The sequence below is a fragment of the Maylandia zebra genome, linkage group LG13 (assembly GCF_041146795.1).
Source record: "Maylandia zebra isolate NMK-2024a linkage group LG13, Mzebra_GT3a, whole genome shotgun sequence".
NCBI lineage: Eukaryota > Metazoa > Chordata > Actinopteri > Cichliformes > Cichlidae > Maylandia > Maylandia zebra.
This window is the reverse complement of record NC_135179.1, coordinates 7,867,155-7,887,074: the sequence shown is the minus strand read 5'-3', so window position 1 is coordinate 7,887,074 and position 19,920 is coordinate 7,867,155. Positions and strand designations below refer to the sequence as shown.

Sequence of the window (19,920 nt, the reverse complement as noted above, 5' to 3'; positions counted from 1 at the left end):
CCCCCTGGCTATACTTTGCTAGACCCGCCCCTGCACAGTTACCAGCTGTCAGCTAAGTAGAAAAGGATAATGGTGTAGAAAGTAATATTAAATACATTCTAACAATAGCCTATCAAGCTTAAACATGCTGCTGTTGTTCAGCCGCTGGTTTCCTCTTTCTGGTGCAAAGTGGGCCAAAAACAAACAAGAGAGACCTGAGTCGTGACAGAAAAGCCGATCAGCTGATCATTGATCAGTTTCATGATTGAAGTAGCAGCAGGAGAGGGAGGGGGAGAGAGAGGCACTCGCTCCATATATGGGTTGTTAAGCTTCACGTGGGAACACTTTACAAACATTCAGAGATGAACTTACACACTTGCTTTACTTCCCTCTGGGATAACTTTCTCGGAGATGAAATGCTGCTTCAAATGCTCAACCAGACCGCTGACAGGTCTCACATACCACAGCCGCTCTATCACATGACATACTGCTCCTATGTGCTAAGGTTATGAGCCATGAGTTACGCCATGTCGCAAGTTTTGTGAGGTGCTTTCGTGATATTTAATAGATCGGATTACATTTTTTTTTATTTTTCTCCGATATTCGATCCAGTAATTTAGGTCAGTATCGGACTGATAATAATATTGGATCGATCCATCTCTAATTAATATATATGAGATTTTGCATTGCAATTCATTCTGATGCATGAAAGTTAATCATGCTGCTAGTGTAGTTAAAAATATAAAAACAATGGGATTAAAGACATTCATAATACACTGCACGGAAAAGACTGACGCAACCTTCAGATCTAAAAAGTTAAACTAATGCAGAAAAGCCTTAAACCTGCATTATTTCTCATTCCCAGCAGGGGCAAGTGCTCTGGTTGTGAAAAGACAATTCTATAGAAGTCAACAAGAAAACACTCTCACTTGATTTTTGACTTCAGTAGGCATTATCCTGATGTCTTTACTGTATGGTCCCAATTGTTTTGCATCTTCTTTATTCCAGAATGACATTAATATTTAAATGATGGTTCCTTTCAAAGTTAGATAAGCGAAAAAGCAGGATATGAAGTAGGGACTGGCTACCTTGTAACTGACAAGTCACTACACTATGAGAGTGCAAACCCTCACTCATCGCTTCTGATTTCAGTCGAGCGATATTACCAGTATTAACTGATATTGACCATTTTACATACCTCAGCTTTTTTCCAACACTTGTAAGTCTTACTGTTTTCTTACATTTCCCACCACTTCACTCATAGATTGCATCATAAACCATTGATGTGGTGTGTACTGTAACACATGCAAGCGATTCGCATTTACCTTGACCCAAGCTATCTAATCATGAACAACAGCAATCATTGGATTCATTTATATCAAATTCAAAATTGCTTCCATTTATCGTAAAAACTTGGGCCCAACTGGCACCTCGTTTGATTTATGGCTTTTGACTGATTACAAGTTGGAAGGCGTTTCAGTGCGTTGCATCACTTCTTCCTGCCTGCAAGGCATTTAACACCATTTAACCAAAATGAAAGTGTATGTGGTACACAAACACCAGCAGTGCAGCAAATCTTCACTTTTGTTGCCAGTCTTTCTTATACTGTTTCACCCTCTCTGTCTGTGTTTGTCTTCCCCATCGTTCTTGTCTCCCCCCACTGGGCCCTATCTAATAAAGCAGAAATGCCAGGGAAATAATCTTCAAAACACTTTAGTCTATATGCACTCTGTACTTCAGTAGATATTTCAGCACAGCCCCTCGCCATCCCAGCAGAGATTAGTGCATCTTATTGTCTTCCAGCCATTAGCAGCATGGAGGAAGAAAGCAAGATTATGATGAAGGGATTATACTGGCACAAAGTCTCCTCACTCTAATGGTCTAATCTCATATTCTGCTGACCTCCCATGACCTCTTCACACTGCTCCCCACAAATCAGCTCAGACAAAGACTTAGTAGTGTTTTTTGGCCTTTAGTTGACGTCCCTTTGTTTGGGTTTTATTTTTTTCTCTTGTGCTTTCTTTCTTTAGTTTCCTTTCAGGACTAAATTAATTAAACAGAAGTGCATTGTGTTCTATTGCAGTCTAACAGAGACTTGAGTGAACATCTGAGCACCATGTTCATAAAAGTGCATTTGTGCAGCGCTAATAAATATTTGTTTTTCCTGGCTGTGGATCCCCATACGTCTGTCCCCATGGGCAGGTAATAAACACAGTGTGATCAAAATGAAATTAAAAGTTAATACCACTGAGAAATAATGTTGCCTCCAAATACTTTAATTTCACTTGCTATTAACCTTCTTTTGCTTTATGATTTTTGTTACCTTTAAGTAGCTTCAGCATCTGTTTTCCATAACACTGTTATTCTATCTTCTAAGTAAACATTTTTTTTTTATTACTTTTACTATTACTTTAAAGCAGTAATCCAAGGATTTGGTGATTTGATTTGATAAAATTACTATTTGTGTCGCTACATTTAAATTTTCCTGTGAGGGCAGTTTTAAATCTATCAGGCAACCTACATTTACCTTATTGGAAATGTCCCCCAATCATCAATCACATAGGCTGATGATAAGCACCTGTAAACACCTAAAGTTAGAAACACTGATGGATGGGTAAATGTGACATCAGAGGATACAAGGGAGAGTGTGAGATAGAGGCAAATGATCCGCTGGTGTGACCCTTGTCAGGATCAGCCCCCAAAAATGAGGAAGACTTTGATCTTCGGGTTCAGGCAGCTGTGGCAAGTAGCTGTCTGTTAGGCATCACCTTTTCTAATTTGAATTACTAAAGTGTTCATTTTTTGTTTGCGGACAAGTCAGCATCTTCCGGGCAAATTATGGGAAACCATGGCAACGACAAGCATGGCAAAGCTGCCAAGGAGGTCTCTGTGAAGCACCTTAAACCCCTTTGAGACCAATTTTATTGCTAGCGACAGCCAAAAGCTTCTACCTTCCACTTGCCAAATGGTCACAGAAAACAGTCCTTTGGTCTCTAGACCTGCGTGAATGGAGCTTTAGCAACTGATTTAAAAGCAAATGCCAGCAATCTCCAGTATCCACTTTCAGTCAGTCAGGTCTAGACACTGGTTGCTTCAGGTTTCTAGACCTGTGGTAACTGAAAATGAATTTTGCACTAATTAGCAAGTATGTGTGTGTTTGTCTGTGGAATGCAGCCCTACAGTCTATTACTGTAGCTTGCCAATCAAGCTTGTTAGCTGATAACAGCAGTCCATTCCAAGTAGGATCACTTCTGGCTCCAACATGACAAATATGCCAGCCTTGAGGTTTTGAAACATCGGTTTGGGCCACAAACCAATAAATGATGCACGGCTGCTACAGCTGTCTCTTATGTAGAGTTGACAAGAAAAAAATGTAAATGATGATCATGAGGAGAAGAGTCTGAAACTATCAAATATTGCCCCTTTTTTATTTTCATGCAATACATTACATCTCAAAGTTTATCTTAATTATATTTCAGGGGTGAGTGTGATGTCACAATGCCGATCTGTAAATGGATGACAAGGTGATTTATTTCCCATTCATTCTGCTCCTTATTCATTTTTTTTCCTCTGAAAAACTGGAAAAAAAATAATAATATGCATTTGGTCCCTTCAAACATTTACATCTTCAGTAAATCATATATTAACAGTACATTTCTAATCACTGTATCACCTTTGTTTAGTTTGTCAGCTTCTATGCTTCTTCTTGACATAATCTGAACAAAGAAAGCAATCACACTTTCTGTTGCCTTTAAAACAAAGAACTGTACTCACTAAACTTGCCTTACCCTAAATTTGAAGAAGAATGTTAGCCAAGACTAAAGCTAAAATAAATACAATTACATTAAAACAAAATAAAATAACTCAAAACAAAATTATTTGAGAGTTAATCAAACTCATTAAACCTCCCTAAATTTCACAAACACCATAAATGAAGCAATTTAACATATAAAACATATGCAGGAAAACCTCTTAGGTGACCAAACCTGTGATTTGTCCCATAGCTGCTTAAGAGGACTGCGACTCATTCAGTGTATTTTGATGGCAAAATGAGCTACTTAACTATTAGAATTTTTACTTAAACAATTGTTGACTTCATTTATGTTATTCCTGAGCAATAGAGTTGAAATAAGCACTAAAAAAAATTTAAGAATTGCTTCACCTTAGTCTCAGCAGCAGCAGGGGACTTTTTAAACTGACAACTCAAACATTAATGGAATTGTGAAGGGTAAATCCCCACCTTAGTTCATAATTTAGTGAGTACTTAAAAGTAAAAGACCGAATCAGAGATTGGCATTATTTTGATTCCTGTGATTCACACCTACTTGTTCATTTTGTGAGTTGTATGTTTAGCCAATATAAACTAATATACCACAAATATAAAGGAGTTTAATAATTAATTACTAATAACCATTAATCATTATTACCTTTATAACATTTCCACCTTAGAATGTTGACCAGCAGTTAGAATGCTGCCCTTTATTTTATTTATTTATTTATTTATTTATTTATTTATTTAAGTGTCTCCACAGTGTAATAATTTACACATTTGCCTAACAACCGAATGATCCCCAATTCAGTCATGGAAGGAAACACAAGTCCCCTGGATTGTGTCAGGAAAGGCATTCTGTATAAAAATCTCCCAGATCAAATATGTGGAGCTTCACACTGTGGCAACTAAAAGTAGCTTCAGATGAATAACAATAATTGTTTGACAAAGCTGAACTTTAGCTGTGATTGCATACTGAAAAAAGAAAGATAAAAGTCAAATATCTCACCATCACAACTAACTTTTACACAGAAATGTCACACGTACATTCACAGTTATTTCTGACAGAGAAAAAATCTGTTGGGGGCGTTTTCCCCAAAGGGGCTTTTTTTTTTTTGAAACAGCAATTCCTCCTTCTCTTTATCAGCAAACAGGAAGTGTAAACACAATGCCTTCTGGGAAATGCTGTCGGGTCTACTAATGTGGGGTCATCATTAGTAAGTGGACACACCCTTCCTGGGATTCATTCCTGCTGCTGACTGTACATTTGTCTCAGTTTCAGACTCAGTGTCTCACTGTGTTTGACTAACATTTTGTATTTTGTGTCATTCCTTTTTTAGTTTCCCCGTCTCTTTCTGCCCGTTGACACCTCGCTGCCTCTCTTCCCTCCACGTCTTCTTTCTTTTCTTTTCTCTGACAGTGCTTTCAATACATTTTTCCTCTTAAAAGTCTCCACTTGTGGCTTGTTGTATCTCTCAAGGTGAAAGATGCATGTTGTTTTCATACAGTCTATTTCTGTCCCTGTCTATCATTCCTTCTCCCTTTTCCTTTTCTCACCTTTTTTCTCCCCCTTCCCTTTTCTCCACCCCCATACTCTCTCTGTCTCACCTTAAAAGCAGATCTAGCACCTTATAAGAACCCAGATAAATAAACACACCAGTGCACCCAGTTTACCCAAGTTCACCCCTTTTTTATAGTTTAACTCAAGTTTTTTTAATTCTTTGAATTAAAAATGTAAAAACAGACATGCAGATTGATGTATGAAAAGTTACAGGAGTTTTCAGTTTAAGTGTATGTTTGTTTGTTTTTTTTAAATACATGACAGTATATATATAAGCTTATATAATAATCACTTTGTAAACTGCAAGTGTCAGACACACAAATCTCACTTGAGGATTATACAAAGTTATTTATGGCATCATTTATCAAAGGCATCTTTCGGAGCTATGAAGAATAAATAACATTCAGGAATATCTGTAATTACATCTGTACATTGTCCGCAGGCAAGTGAGTGTGTGTGAGTGTGACAGAGGAGCAGAAACAGACAGACTCAGAGACACAGTTGTCATTCTCCGGGATGTTTTGTGACTGGCAGACAGGTCTGACCTAGTTCTTCAGTCTACCAAAGGCTAAAGCACAGAAGCGAGTCAACAAGACTTCATAATCCTAGCGGTCGCTGAAGGGTATTTGAAGTTCACGTTGAAGTCCTGTTGTCGCGTCTGTGTTTTTGAAGATGGAAATATAATTTGATTTAATCCTTTCTCACTATGGTGGGACAAGAAATCTGTCTTTCCTTCAGTCTGTCATTCAGCATATCTTGACACTTGGTGGATTTGAGTCAATGACTTTTTCTCACAAAGAAATTCAGGCAGATTTGGATTTGCAAGAAGTTAATTACACTTACCAAGTTTACTTCTACTTTTTCCTATCTTTGTTTTTGACTTATCCTAAACCAAAAGTTTTAATTAAGGGTGCCACAGTGGTAGGATGTCTCCGCGACTCAAAACACCACCTCTAATGGGCAGGAAATCTGAAGACAAATCTTAACCTAATAACTCATAACTAAATAACTAAAACATTTAAAATGACTAAAATAAAAATGTGTCCATTCAAGTTTAACTAGTTCCAACGCTCTAAAATCACATCACTTTTTTTAGTTGTTAAAACCAATCTGGTCTTGAGAAGTGGCATCTGTTCCTCCAGTATTAAATTGACAAAGTAAGATCCTTGATGATGATGATTCCTTTCAGATTCTTTTTGCCATAATATAATAATAATATGTCTATAGATGAAATTGTAACTAATTTATGATTTCAATATGCATAACTTGAGCATATAAAATCAATATTCAGTAACATCTGTCCAATGCTTGTGTTGAAGCAAAAGATCTCAACAACAAATCACCACATAGACATCATATCTTTGCTGTGGATAATCATCATCTGTACCTTTAATTAAAATAAAACTAAACGTTTGTGTGCAAAAGCGGGATCATGTAAGTGGCATTTACATGATAATCTATTAAAGTTATCAGCTGGTTTATTTAACATGGAGGTTGTCGTAAAATGAAGCAAGTTTAGTATGAGATTTGCTTGGACTCCAGATCACGACCAAGTTGTTGATTCTTTTGAACAAATTCTCATAGCTGAGAGCTGGCGAAAAGCAAAGCAGAGCTGGAACCATTTTAATGAATTCTATCTCACTTTAGTGCTATTATTGATCACATTTAAATTCATGTCTTTATCTGTTCTGTCTTCCCCAAGTTTGGATATTTTAATCATATTTTGTACATTAAATAACAAATTATACATGCAAAGGGACACTAGTTTCTTTTTAATGAACACATCACCATCAGTCTTTAGGTTGTGTTACACAAATATCAGTGTTTGGCACTATTTAGCTTTTTTAGCCGTTTTTGTCACCTTAAAATCAGGAGGTTGTTTATTTGTGGGCAGTAGGAATGCAGAGTGATTTCACAGTCTCAGATCTGTGATCTTCGCCTATTGAATAGTGTAGTGTGTGTTGTAGAGATTAAAACAGGTTTAATCACAGAGCAGCTTCTAACAATCTGTCTGCCAGAAAGTCACACCAGGAGTCATTCACACACACACACACACGCACACACAGCGTCCTCGCTGACACAGTCACTGGGTCACATCAGACAAATCCCATTTCCATACAGTGAATTGGTTATGACTGATGTTGGCCAGCTTATAAGCGATGGTGATAACAAACAGTCATTTGAAAGTAATTTAAAGCCTCAAGTCTTATCCTCATTAGTTTGGACTCAGCTGTCAGCCCCTCTGCTGAAGGCAAATTTTGCAACTACAGCGCTACATAGCAGATAAACAAAATAAATGAGTCTAAATACTGGACTTATGAGTTTCCTTTCATATTAAACATAATTTAAATGACCAAAAATACTATGAGCAATATTTATAATCTAATTATTTCTCAAAAATCGAGCTTCATCTCCAGTAAATACTCCATAACTCTAAGTGGTGCTGACTGAATGTAAAAACAATAAATACATGAATGCTGATTTGCCAGATCAGATCAGTTTGCTGCACTGGAAAGCTTTTAATTCCCCACAGTGGGCATAGTAGTGTGGGAGCTGGAGACCAGTTGGATTATTCCTCACTTTTATTCTTAATTTTATTGATGGCATTTTCCTATTAATCAGTTTCTCAAGCAATCACAAAAAAAAGAAACAAAAACATTTAAAAAAAATCTGAAGTAACAAATGACATTGTGGAGATACACAATGGAATAAGGTCTACTGTGTAAAACAAAGAATACAGGTCAGTCCCTTTAAGTAAAACCTTAACTGGGTCTTTCAGTAGTAATCAGTAACTTCAGCTGAGCTAACATCGCCACAGCTGGACAGCTTGTCAACCACACTGACATATCTGAATGAATGAACGGCTCTAATCATGAATCTTGTGTGTTTGTGTGTGTGTGTGTGTGTGTGTGTGGGAGGGTGAAGTCTCCCAGATGGCACCCAAAGGATTTCTCTCTCCAGGAATTAGACCACTGGGTTTAGTTGCATCAACGGCTTTCAATGTAACAAACAAATCAAATCACTTCTATCACTTTGAGCCATAGATCCAGAGTACTACAAAACAACTGTTCCCATATATACAGGGCATATATGCAGGTACACAGAAACACTTTGTCTGTGTAGTGATAGCCACAGGCAACTACAGCACACTCTGAATAACCTAATAGAAATTAAAATTTTACTGTAAGGTGTTATTTTCTCTATCCTTTCATGTACAGTTTGGCTTGAAAGGTTGATAAGAGGGAGCCTAAACTCACTATAACGCAAGGAAGTCTTCAGCTCACAAATTGACACCACTCAACTGACAAGAGCTACGCTACCTTTTAATATTAGATGTGCGTCATACTTTGTTTCATCAATATTTAATCGCAAATGAACTTGACATCAGCTTGACAGTTAAGTTTTTTTTTCATTGTTTAACTCCTCAAAATTGAATAACTGAAGACCACCCGGTGAACTGAGATTGGTTCTAAATTTTTCCTGCTGTGTCTCCGGATCATCCTGTATTGTTTTAATGGTTATAACCTCTTGTCTCCAGGAATGACAGTCCAGCCTCTGGGGGGGAGAACAGCACTCAATTACAGCATTCAAATCTACACAGAGCTGTCCGAGATCATTGGCACAGCATATGTGAACAGTGACGGGGGCTGACAGCATGTCCTTAAAAGGGGTTATAACCATCATTTTCAGTTATTTCTGTACCTTCTTGGAGGCAGTTTTACAAGTATTCATGAGCATTTCACCCTGGAGTGAATGGGAAAGTAGCCTGTAGCGTTTTAAAGGGATCTGGGCTACATTTTTCTGGGTACGCTGCAGTGCACTGCTTTTCAATCAGAAAGAACTGCTTCACACTTTCCATTTGCTGAACATGAAAGCGCACACCCTTCACCAACTCACATTCTCATTATTCAGGTACAGACACACACGTATATAACACACATGCACAGTATTTTTCTTTCCAAGACATAAAAAGAGAACTTACCAGTCAAACTGAAGTCGAAGCCAGGCAGAACTGCTGTTCAGATCTTTGTCGAGGTATAAAATGAAGCCCAAATCCTTCAACGTGTTCACTTGCTCAGACTTGAGTTATGCTTTATTAATTTCGCAGGTAGAAATCAGTGGTTGGTGGGTGGTCATGAGCTCAACAGAGGCAAAAACCACCTACTGATACGACTACTTCTTTTCCTCTCTCGTACTCCTTTTTTTTCCCCCTGATGTAGAATGAGAGCAGCAGGTGTACAAGCAGGGATTTCTCTCTTTGTTAGATTTTTACTAGGCTTCTGTACAAATCCCTTCCTGGACTGCCAGAGAGATAAGAAAGTCTGTGATGATGAAAAATGGGTTGATGCCTCTTAAGTTGTATCCCAGAGATGGATTTCCAAAGAAAAACTGAGAATCAAATATAAAAAAAACCCCACTCATCAGATAATTATCAGTTTTTACTCAAGTGGGTATTACAGTTGTCTCTTAGTTAGTAAGATTTTTATCAAAAAAGTAAAAGCTCCAGCTACTCCAACAGTGGAGTTTTTACCCCAAAATGTCTTTGTCACCCTCTTTCTCTTCTCAGGTTGTCGAGGTTTTTCCGCAGGTGTGAATCCAACAGGTTTCGAGTCTCTCTTGTTCTCTTTTCCTCTCTCCCCTCTGATGTGGTTTTCTCATCCAAGACCCAAAAATGGTGAACCACAGCTGTCTGACCGCAGTCCTCTCTCACACAGGTCACTGCCCACTTCCTCTTCCTGTTATTCTGGTCAGTGTTGTCCGCTGGTGCTCCCAGCTACTGCTCCTTTTCCTGTCCTGGAGGGGAAAACAGAAAGAGATGGAGGTATGGGGAGGTATTGGTGGATTGGTGAAAAGACAGAAAAAAAGGGAGAGAGCAAGAGAAGCAGAGAGGGAGTGCATATGTCAAAACAGCTCAAAAACACTAGGAGAGGCAGAGAAAGCAGCCGGCTCATGTTCATGAAGCAGATGGAGTGAGTGTGTGAGATAGGAGAAGGGAGGGAGGGTGATGGAGAGTAAGGTGAGAGAGGCGTTACTTCTCGGTCCTTCTCAGAGAGCGGGAGAGCGACGGGGAGTGGGGGAGAGATTTATTATTCATGTGTGTGAGATAAGGATTAAGTTAAACAGGTTATTGGGGATAATCCTTAGAGATTTCCCCACATGAGGCTAGTAAATATTTCAGAGGGCTGACTTTGTGTGTGTGTGTGTGTATGTGTGTGTGAGTGTATCTGACAGAGAGATGTCGTCTAAGCTGGAAAATGAGATGAGAGGGACGCCTTGCCACACGCACGCACGCACGCACACTCACACACTCCTTATCTTACTCCCCCCGTCTCTTCGGGGGTGAGTTGTTCGTCAGTAATTTGGCGAATTGGACAGGAAAGCCGGCTGTGTGTTTTTAAATTGAAACCTCTCCTGTGGCAATAGCAGTCCAGCCTTTCTTTTTCACTCCCATCTCACCCTCCCTCCCTCTCTCTGTCATCTTTTTCTCATTCTCCCCGTTTGCTCTGTCTCTTGTTTCTTTTATATTTTATTTTGCAGTTTCAGCTCAGTTCTACATAAAATATTGTCATTTCATCTGGGAGCAGCTTTTCCAGACATCATACATCAACATTTACTTTAAATCTACTTTATGTAGTACTTGTGTATGTACAGTCTCTCTCTTGCTCTCAGTTCTCTGATCTGATTAGTGAGGGCAATACTGTTATTTTTTTCTCTCTAGACACAGTCCAAACTTTAAGACAAAAGGACTGTTTGTCATTGCTTTTCAAATAAGAAACAGACGGCCTTCACAAAAACAATGCAAGCTTCTTCTAATCAGGAACTTCTTTAATTAATGAAGGATTTTCTGTGAAGCCTGTGCTGTGTATGTTCTATACAAGAGGATTACAGACTTTATAAAACAGACAAATGTCATGTATGAGGCCGCACCTCACAAAGCAGCCCCACCCACAGCCCTAATTTAAGTTTTTTTCACTATGCAAACACAATGAAAAATCTGCTAGTTTCTCTGTATTGCTAAAACTGACTTCAGCACTGCATGAAGCACAGCAACAGTGCAAAAAGCTCGAGGAGAAAAGAAGTGCAGAGGTGTGAGATGGCTAAAATCTGACCAATCAAAATGATGGAAGCACAAATTTCTGGCCATTTAATTTGCAGTGTGAATACCTTGTGTGTGCAGTTTTTTCCACTCCATTATCGAAATGGAGGATGAAGGGGTCTTGCACTATTATAAAAACGTCATGCTGCCTTTGCATTCGAGAGTCTTGTCTGCTCTGTTCAGTATTCTTGTTCCACCCTGGTGAACCACCCTTCCTAAGTGTTTTCTTGTTTCTGACCAAGTAACATCTACCTTCAGGGAAAATCTTTCACCCGCTTCACTCCTTCTCTGTCGGAAAATGACTGTGTGTGTGTGTGTGTGTGTGTGTGTGTGTGTGTGTGTGTGTGTGTGTAGGTGTGTGTGTGTGTGTGTGGGAGAGAGAGAGATAGAAAGACTGTCATTTTAAACAGATAAGAAATAAGAAACTAGTGACTTGAATGGCAGCTGCACATCAGGGGGAACAAAGAAAGCTTGAACGATGGTGTTTGAAAATGTGTCGTTTTTTATTTGTTAGTCCATCGTTAGATTTAATGAAAATTAAGATTGCATCCTTTACATTGTGTGCAACATTTAATGACATTTGCATGCTCACATCATAACCACTGTTAAATCTAAAAAGACACTCTTTAAATCACCCATTAATTGGGCTCAGTTTTACAGAGCAGAGGCAGTGATGTATGCGAATAAAGGCAACAAGCGCAGAAATAAGAGGAAGATTTTTTCCTCATGTTGGCTGTCTGTTTTCTTTCAGTAAACAAGGTGACATGTACAAGACTGAGGGTTGTCTCAAGAACAAACAAACAAAATGTCACAAATATGATGGAAACTCTCTTGTTTACACATCTCTTTCCCTCTACCCCTCAGTGTATCTCTGTCATTCTGTCTTTTCAAAAATCCTCATGCTCTTGGCCTACTTTCCTAAATAACACTTTGGCACTAAAAATTGCATCCTCGTTCCACTCATGACATGTAAGGAAACGGGCGATATTCCCCCACTAGTGGTTTGACTGGAAGAAGACCATTGGGGGCTGAACATCAAGGAGCACTGAGAGGGAAGAAAGAGAAGGATGAGCAAGAGAGGAATATGTCTAACATGACAGATGTTTCTTAAATAGTGTCTATGTGCCTAGAGGGTCCACTTTCATCATTAACACATATAATGTTTTTCCTATAAATATAGATCCCTGTTGAAAACACTACCTCAAAGGTGGGTCCACACGACACAGGACTTTTCCTACTTATCTGTTCCAGTATGTTCCCACTGCTCATAACGATTAAAAGCAACAACGTTTCTGAAAAAGAAACACGTTCCCTATTAGGTTCACAAATATCATTCTTTTAAGGGTTCAGTTGCAGCTGACCTTTAAGCAAATTCAGCTTTTAAAAGTAAAAGTAAGTCGTTATAATTTCAGAGTAAATTATTGGCTTTTTAGTTTGTCCAGCTGACTCCCACAGGCTTCAACAAGGCATTTATTTTAAATGAAGATCCACCAGTTTTATTTTGACTTAGTTTTCAATAATAAATTAAAAGTTTGAAAGCCACGCTCGTACTGTAAGGAACCATATGTTTTTTCCCTTTAAATAATTTTTGTTTTTCAAAACTGCCAACAGGGACTTGGAAATTTTGACATGTTTGTTAATTTATAAGCAGAAGACTTATTTTTCTTTAGGAGAAAAACTGCTCACAACTGGGCTTGATTTACATCCGTGTAATTTTTGCACAAGGAATTCTGCTGCTTCATGACTCTGCGGCTACACCAACCATGTAACATATGCAGACCATTTATGAGACACATGCTACATGATTATGTTACTACCACAATAAGTGAAAGTGGTTACGCCGACATATGCACTGCTAAGATCTGCTCAGATAAACCAGTCTCTTGATTTTATTTTTATCTTTTACCTACACTAGCATTTGGTATTTAGCATTTTGCCAGTATCAGCGGTCACACCTCTCCTTAAATACTCTGCTGTCTCACTCGTTTTTTATTGTAAGCAAAGCATGCAACTCTGCTGTCATTATTATAGTGAAGGAGTCAGTCAGGAATAGCACTACATTTAGCACTTTAAGAAAACAGATCTTTCCATAAATACTACTGCAAATCCAGCATTAGTTCTTATCTGCTGGTTTGTTGGTTTGGTTCTGCTTGGTTTGGTCCAACCTCAACATACAGAAGCCTTGAGTTTGGGTCTCTGTTGGTTGTTCTGTTTGATCTTAATCTTGATTAATTTCTAGCTTTATTATTAATACTTTTGGAGTCTAGTTAGTGTGTCTCTGTTAGTTCTTTGTGTTTTCGTTGAGATTGCGGTGGGTTTTTTGTAGCATCCTGTTTTAGTTTTACTTGCTGACTGTCTTCCCTTTATTGCTTTCAGCAGCTCTTTATTAGTTTCATTTGCATTTAATTTACACTCCTATGTTAAACCCCCCCATTAGTGTGTGTCTATAAATACTTCTATAATTCCTTTGTTCAGTTGTTCAGTATTGCATCATCCATTTAGCTGGGTATCTGCAGCAGTTTGTTCCTGAGCTTGTGATCCTAGTGATTTTTGGATTTCTTAATTCCCTGGACTTTGCCTTTTCTGTTTTCTTGGAATAGAAGATTTTGGACTATGCATTTCTTTGACTTATTAGCAATAAATGTTTATTTTTGTACATCTTCCTCCTGCGCCCTGCTCTTGGGTACTCAAAAAAAAAAACCAACTACACTCGACATAGAAATCTATTGTCATGACAAGCTATGTCGAGCGGGCAAGAATGATGAAATCTATTTAAACACTGAAAAGAGACATAAAAATTAAGTCATTTTGTTAATGAGCAGTTTAGAAGATAAATGTCTGTATTTGTTAAGCTTTCTGTGCCTCAAATCTTTGGCTCATTCTCTAAAAGAGTGCATCTTCTTTTAAATTATAGTTCCCATTTATATTTTCTTTGTTGTTGTTTTGGACAGTTTTCATCTACTCTTGAGACAAGCATCATATTTTATCCTCCTCAACCCTTCATTATACGAAAAAACCATACTACAATGAATCACAACAAATTCCATTCCCTGCATTGTTATCTATAAGCACCAGGCAGCACATAGTTAGAAAAGCAACAGACTAGAGCATTGTAATCTGCCCATCTGCCCATCCAGTATATCAGAATATTACTTAATTATCACATAAAACTAAAATGATCACCTTACGCATTTATGCCTCCAACAGTCAGTTTAACTTCATGTCAGTCTGGAAGACTGTCTAGAAGAGTTTAAAGCAATTTAATAGGTGGGCATCAAATCAGTATAAAATCAAATTTAAGTATAGTGTGAGAACAGTAACGGCATTGAATTCGATTTTTTCCAGAGAAGTGGACCTTTTATCATGTGGACATAAACTATCATCACATCATTATCATTAGACATTTGCATGAAATTTCTTGAGGAAGGAAAAACGTGTTTGTGAGGTCACTTGACATTTGATTACTAATGTCTATTGAGGTTTTCCATATATATGACCACTTACCACATGAAGTCAACATGTAATCATGGTGAGAATATAAGATCAAGTGAATAAAGCACCAGTCACAGAAACCTAGAGACCAGTCGGTGACCCCTTGGCAACCATCTGTCGCTAGGGAAAAATGTGTATTCTGTAACTAGTCTGCAAAAACGTCCTTTTTCTGCTTTGGTCACAAGCAAATTGTTGCATACAAATTTTAAGTGGAACCAACTGGCTTGTCTATAAACACCAGTGAAACTGTTTATAGACAAGTGTGAAATATGAGAAAAATAATACACAAACTGGACCATAATGGTGAGCATTTGACTTTCAATTAAATATGCTTGTGAAACATGTGGGCTGAGGCAAAAGTCTTACTTTGAAGGCTAACCTCTATTTCTGCTTTGAGTTGAAATTTGTCCTAGTTTTACTATACTGCTCAGGAAGTAGTTAGAAGTATTTGCAGACAAACGTGAAAAAAACAAAACAAACATAGGCCACCATGCTAGCAACCAAGCGATCAATACGAGGTTTTCATTGTAGCACCTTCATTGCAACCAGTTTCACCCAGTGACAGCCAGCAAGCTCCAGGAACCACTGCTAAGTAGTTGGGCGATAGACGTTTCCTTACTGGTTGTAAGTATGTCCGATATCGTCGGGAACCAATCTCTGACACCACATGAGAAACCCCAACCGACTTCAATTTAAAAAAAAAAATCTTCTCTTGATGCATTACTGAGATTCCCTACCCCAGAGATACCTCATTTGCAAGAACAGGATGACCTTGATTGTTGACCTATTACCGTCTAATCACTTCATCATTGAATGCAAGTGTAAATTTCCATCAAACTTGAAGAAATCCCTTCAAGGTGTTCAACAGATATTGGTTTCAAGAGAATAAGGCAGGCAGAGTGAATTTTTATTATGCCTCTAGCCAAAGTTTTACTCTACTTCAAAATATGATATACACCTTTACGCTTTGCAGTTACTGTTAAAATGTATTTTTTACATAATTTTTTATTTTAAGATGAATTCATTGGGAAAAACTGCAGTTTCCTTATCTCTCCTCATCAAATTTTCACATTTTTATCTGATAAAGAGAATGATTACAACTCTTGTGACTGGAATGAGTCTTTCTTGCTGTCATTTGGCCAGTACTTGCATCATCAGATGTAGGATTTCAGGTTGTGAACAGAGCCTGCCAAGAAGATACAGAATATTGACAAGTGAAGTGGAGTATAAAGGCATGTCATAGGATGACAAAAGCATGGAGCTACAGTTGAAGAACTGTGAAGTAGTTACTTAAGTGATGAGAAGTCCTTCCTATCTCTTTAGTAAATAATTTGAATCCCATCCATATTGCTAACAAATACTTTGAAAATATATTTTCAGTGGAACAAGTTCTGAAAAGAACATTAAAAATCTTCATTGCACCAGTTAAAATGAAGCTAGAAAAAGATTTCTTACTGAAAAAAATAAAGATAAAAGTAATTCTATTCAAGTCAGGACACCAAGGTTAGATTTGTAACTTTAAGGAACTGAATGCGTAAATTGATTTGGAAATGTTTAACCTTGAAATCATCAGCCTTCAACTACTTTATTTTGTTGCAGATTACACTTTGTACATGCTAGAGTCTGTTAAATCCTCCGTGCTATACACCCACCTCACACCATGCCGAATAACAATGTTTCAATGCTTACTGCACAAGCTGATCACTAAATACATTTCAGCATGTAAATTCAGTCATGATCATTAGTCATGCTGCAACACATTTGTTAATCGCCTAACCACCACAAAAAGGCTGTTAGAAAAGCATTATGTAAATGGCTGTCAGTAAATTTCAGCATAGTGACTGAAATGGTTTAATGGTTGTACAGACCTCCTCGGTGTGTTATTGCATCAGATTCATTTCATGTGAAAAAGCTGCATATCTTTACTTTTAGATCATTCTTAGCAGCTGTTGTACATTTAGGTCAAACATACTGGGATGCGATTAGATGACCCTTCGTCCTGGCAAGCTTGTATTAGAGACTCATAGCCTCCATGTTTCTAGTCACCCACATTATGCACATCAGCCCTGATTTCCACTAAATGTTGTATTTTGGCTCTCGTTCCTAGAGCAAGTTGGGCAGAATTATCAAATGCCATGTCTGATGTTTCTTTCAAATCTCTACTTTTTCCCCCAAATCTTAGGTCCAAATATTTTATATAATATAAACTGTAACTAATGCAGAGGAACCCCCCCCCCCCACACACACACACACACACATATTTACAGTAATATAAAGTTAGATCATCTACTACAAAGTAAACGGCTGCTTCCCATTTATAGTCAGTGTTGGCTTCATTTAGCCATCTTGATCCTTGTCTATTTTCAACCAACTATTTATGAACACAACACTCAACATAGATCATACACACACACACACACACACACACACACGCACATAAAAAAAATCTTCTAAGCCACATTTAAAGACAACTTTTTTCACAAACCATCTTAGTTCTTACCAGCAATAAGTAAGATATGTTTCCACTGGGTGTTGGACTCTGCAAGACCTGCACTCTGTCACTAATTCTGTACATAATTATTATAAACAGGATTTCTAGGAGCAGCCAATGGGTGGAGAGTATTGGGTTAGATGGTTTCAGGAGCTTATTTCTGCGTTTTTTGCAGATAAATCACATCTTTTGGCTGGTTTGGGAGCACCTTGGTCTCACCAGAGGCTGGGGAGAAGGTCTGTGCATGTCCACTTAGACTGCTGCCCACAACACAGATCCCGGTGATATCATAAAACTGGTAACATTTTTAACAATTATTTTTGCTAGAAAAATAAATTTTCGAAAGCAGATTAAAAAGCTCATCTATATTGTTCTACCTGCCTGTAAGAGGAAGTAAAAACCTAACCATCCACAGGGAGAACATATAAAATCCACACACATGCAAAATAAAGTGTATCGTCTGTAAAACAAAGATATAATGGAGCTTCCAGTAAAAGAGCTCTTGTATGCCGATCCACCATATATCTTAAATATGTTATGGCTACAAGTGAAAAAAAAAAGATTTGTGGCCATAACATCATTTACTAGCTATCAAAACCCAAATTAGAGCCAAACAGACAAGTTACCCTTTTCTGCTTGGCTGCCTCAGGCAGACTGTGGGCATCTTGCTTCATCACCACAGACAGTTTTAAAACAGGTCAGACTGAGTTGCAGATGTATGATTTAGTGTTTGTGTCTGTATCTGAAAAGCTGAGGTATCTAACTCTCCCTCATGCTGTCAGTCAGCTGTGACTCTAAAGCTTGACACCTGTTCTTGATTTCTCATCACATTAACCTATAAAATTTAAGAACAGCAGTTAAAACAAGGATTGAAACCAGCCTGTTCTGCAAAGTGTACTAGTATCTAGTTTCCTGTTAAAAGATGCAGTATAATATTTGTTCCACTTTGCACTTAGAAGGAAAAACAGAGGAATTTTCTTTAAAATTTAAAGAAAAAAGTCCAGCCTTTAACCTGGAGACTGACTTGATTTGTATCTTTCACGTTATTTTTGAATTTACAGTAAAATCTAGAGAGCTTTTGTAATCTGAAAATGTTGTGAAAATGAAACCAGGGCAAACAAGGCCTCCCTCTCCTATGACCTCAGTTTAAAAAAAAAAGTCATTTCAGTTTTAACCAGCTTGAATTGTTACGACACACCAATCAAGAGAGATATATGTTAGGACATTAACCCCTCCTGTGTGCATGCGTGTGAAAATCTTTTGTGTTACTATACATGCGTCTAACATCATTTGTGTGTGTGTCTGTGTGTCTTTGTGTTGTGTAAATAGACAAGATCCCTGAGGACAAATGATGAGGAGATGATATCTTGTGAAGTGTGCCCTTTAAAAATAGCAGGGTCGCTGTCAACATTACTTGGCTCTGGATGAGCTCTTTGTTTCTGTGTCCATTTGTCCGTGTTTGTGTGTGTATTCCAAGATACCACAATGATCTTTGTGTGCGCTAATGCATGTTTATTCCTGCACTGTATCATTCTGTGTTTTCTGCATGTGTTCCGATGAGAAAAAGGATCTGTTTTCAGGCATGACTGATCACTGCATGCCCTTTGTGCATGTGTGTAATAATAAATATATGTGTGTGTTTGCAAAGAGGAATGAGGTGTATTCATCCAGAGCTCCTGTGTCTGATGTACATAGTAATGTGAAATACTGCCCCGGGGTGACTCAGGAAGAGAAAGAATGGGATGGGGGGGTAATAAAAAAGGTAGATGAGGAGCCAAAAGAGCAATATAAAACAAACATGCTAAGTATTTATATTTGTATGTTAGCTACATGTAATTTAATGTTCCTCCATCCCTATTTTAATCCCCACAGTTTTTGACATAGCTTCTGTTATTATCGCCCCATTGCATTTAAATGTGAACAGAAAGAAAGTGTCACCTCTATAGGCTAAATCATACATAATCCCAAAAGCTCAAATGTAAAGCATCCACAACTCACATCATAGGTGTAGATTTAACATTTCTGTGGGGGTTGGGGGTGTGCATAAAAGACAAGATTTATGAATCAACTGTGAAGAAAAGGAAGGGTCTTTTTACTCACAAAACATAAATGATGAGCTCACATAACCAATCTTTTGTGGTAAACAACTGTGACAGAGGGAGTTTTGTGATCTTAGTCAGCAGCTGCAGCATTTCATCTGGTGTTGGCAGTTGATAATCAGGGAGGAGGCACACGGAAAAAAGGGTCGAAAGTCAGGTATTCAGACATCTTTCCATAAGTTTAGAATTGTTGCTGTTTGCAAACCAGCTTGTCAGATGGGTTCAATCATTACATGCTGACTGTCACATCTGGGGGAGTGAGCAACAGACAAAACACAAAAAGGCAGAGCAGAGCAAATTTATGCCTATATGTGTGTTAACTCAGTAGGTATAATAAAAACAAATAAAAACAAAAAGTCAAGAATATTTTTCCCCAGGACTCAGGAAATTGTGCCTGCAGCTCAAAAATGTATAGGGTGTTACCCCACCCAA

At 38.0% G+C, this 19,920-nt stretch overlaps 1 protein-coding gene across 2 annotated transcripts in view; it reads right to left on the bottom strand.

Annotated features, from left to right (window-relative positions):
• The window catches only part of cdh5 (cadherin 5), a 67,648-nt gene that overhangs the window by 25,287 nt on the left and 22,441 nt on the right, over nt 1–19,920 (bottom strand). For both annotated transcript variants that reach the window (XM_004553496.4, XM_076891466.1), the window contains exon 2: nt 9,292–10,103. The gene's annotated coding sequence lies outside the window, so the exon portion shown is untranslated. The remainder of the gene's footprint in view (nt 1–9,291; nt 10,104–19,920) is intronic.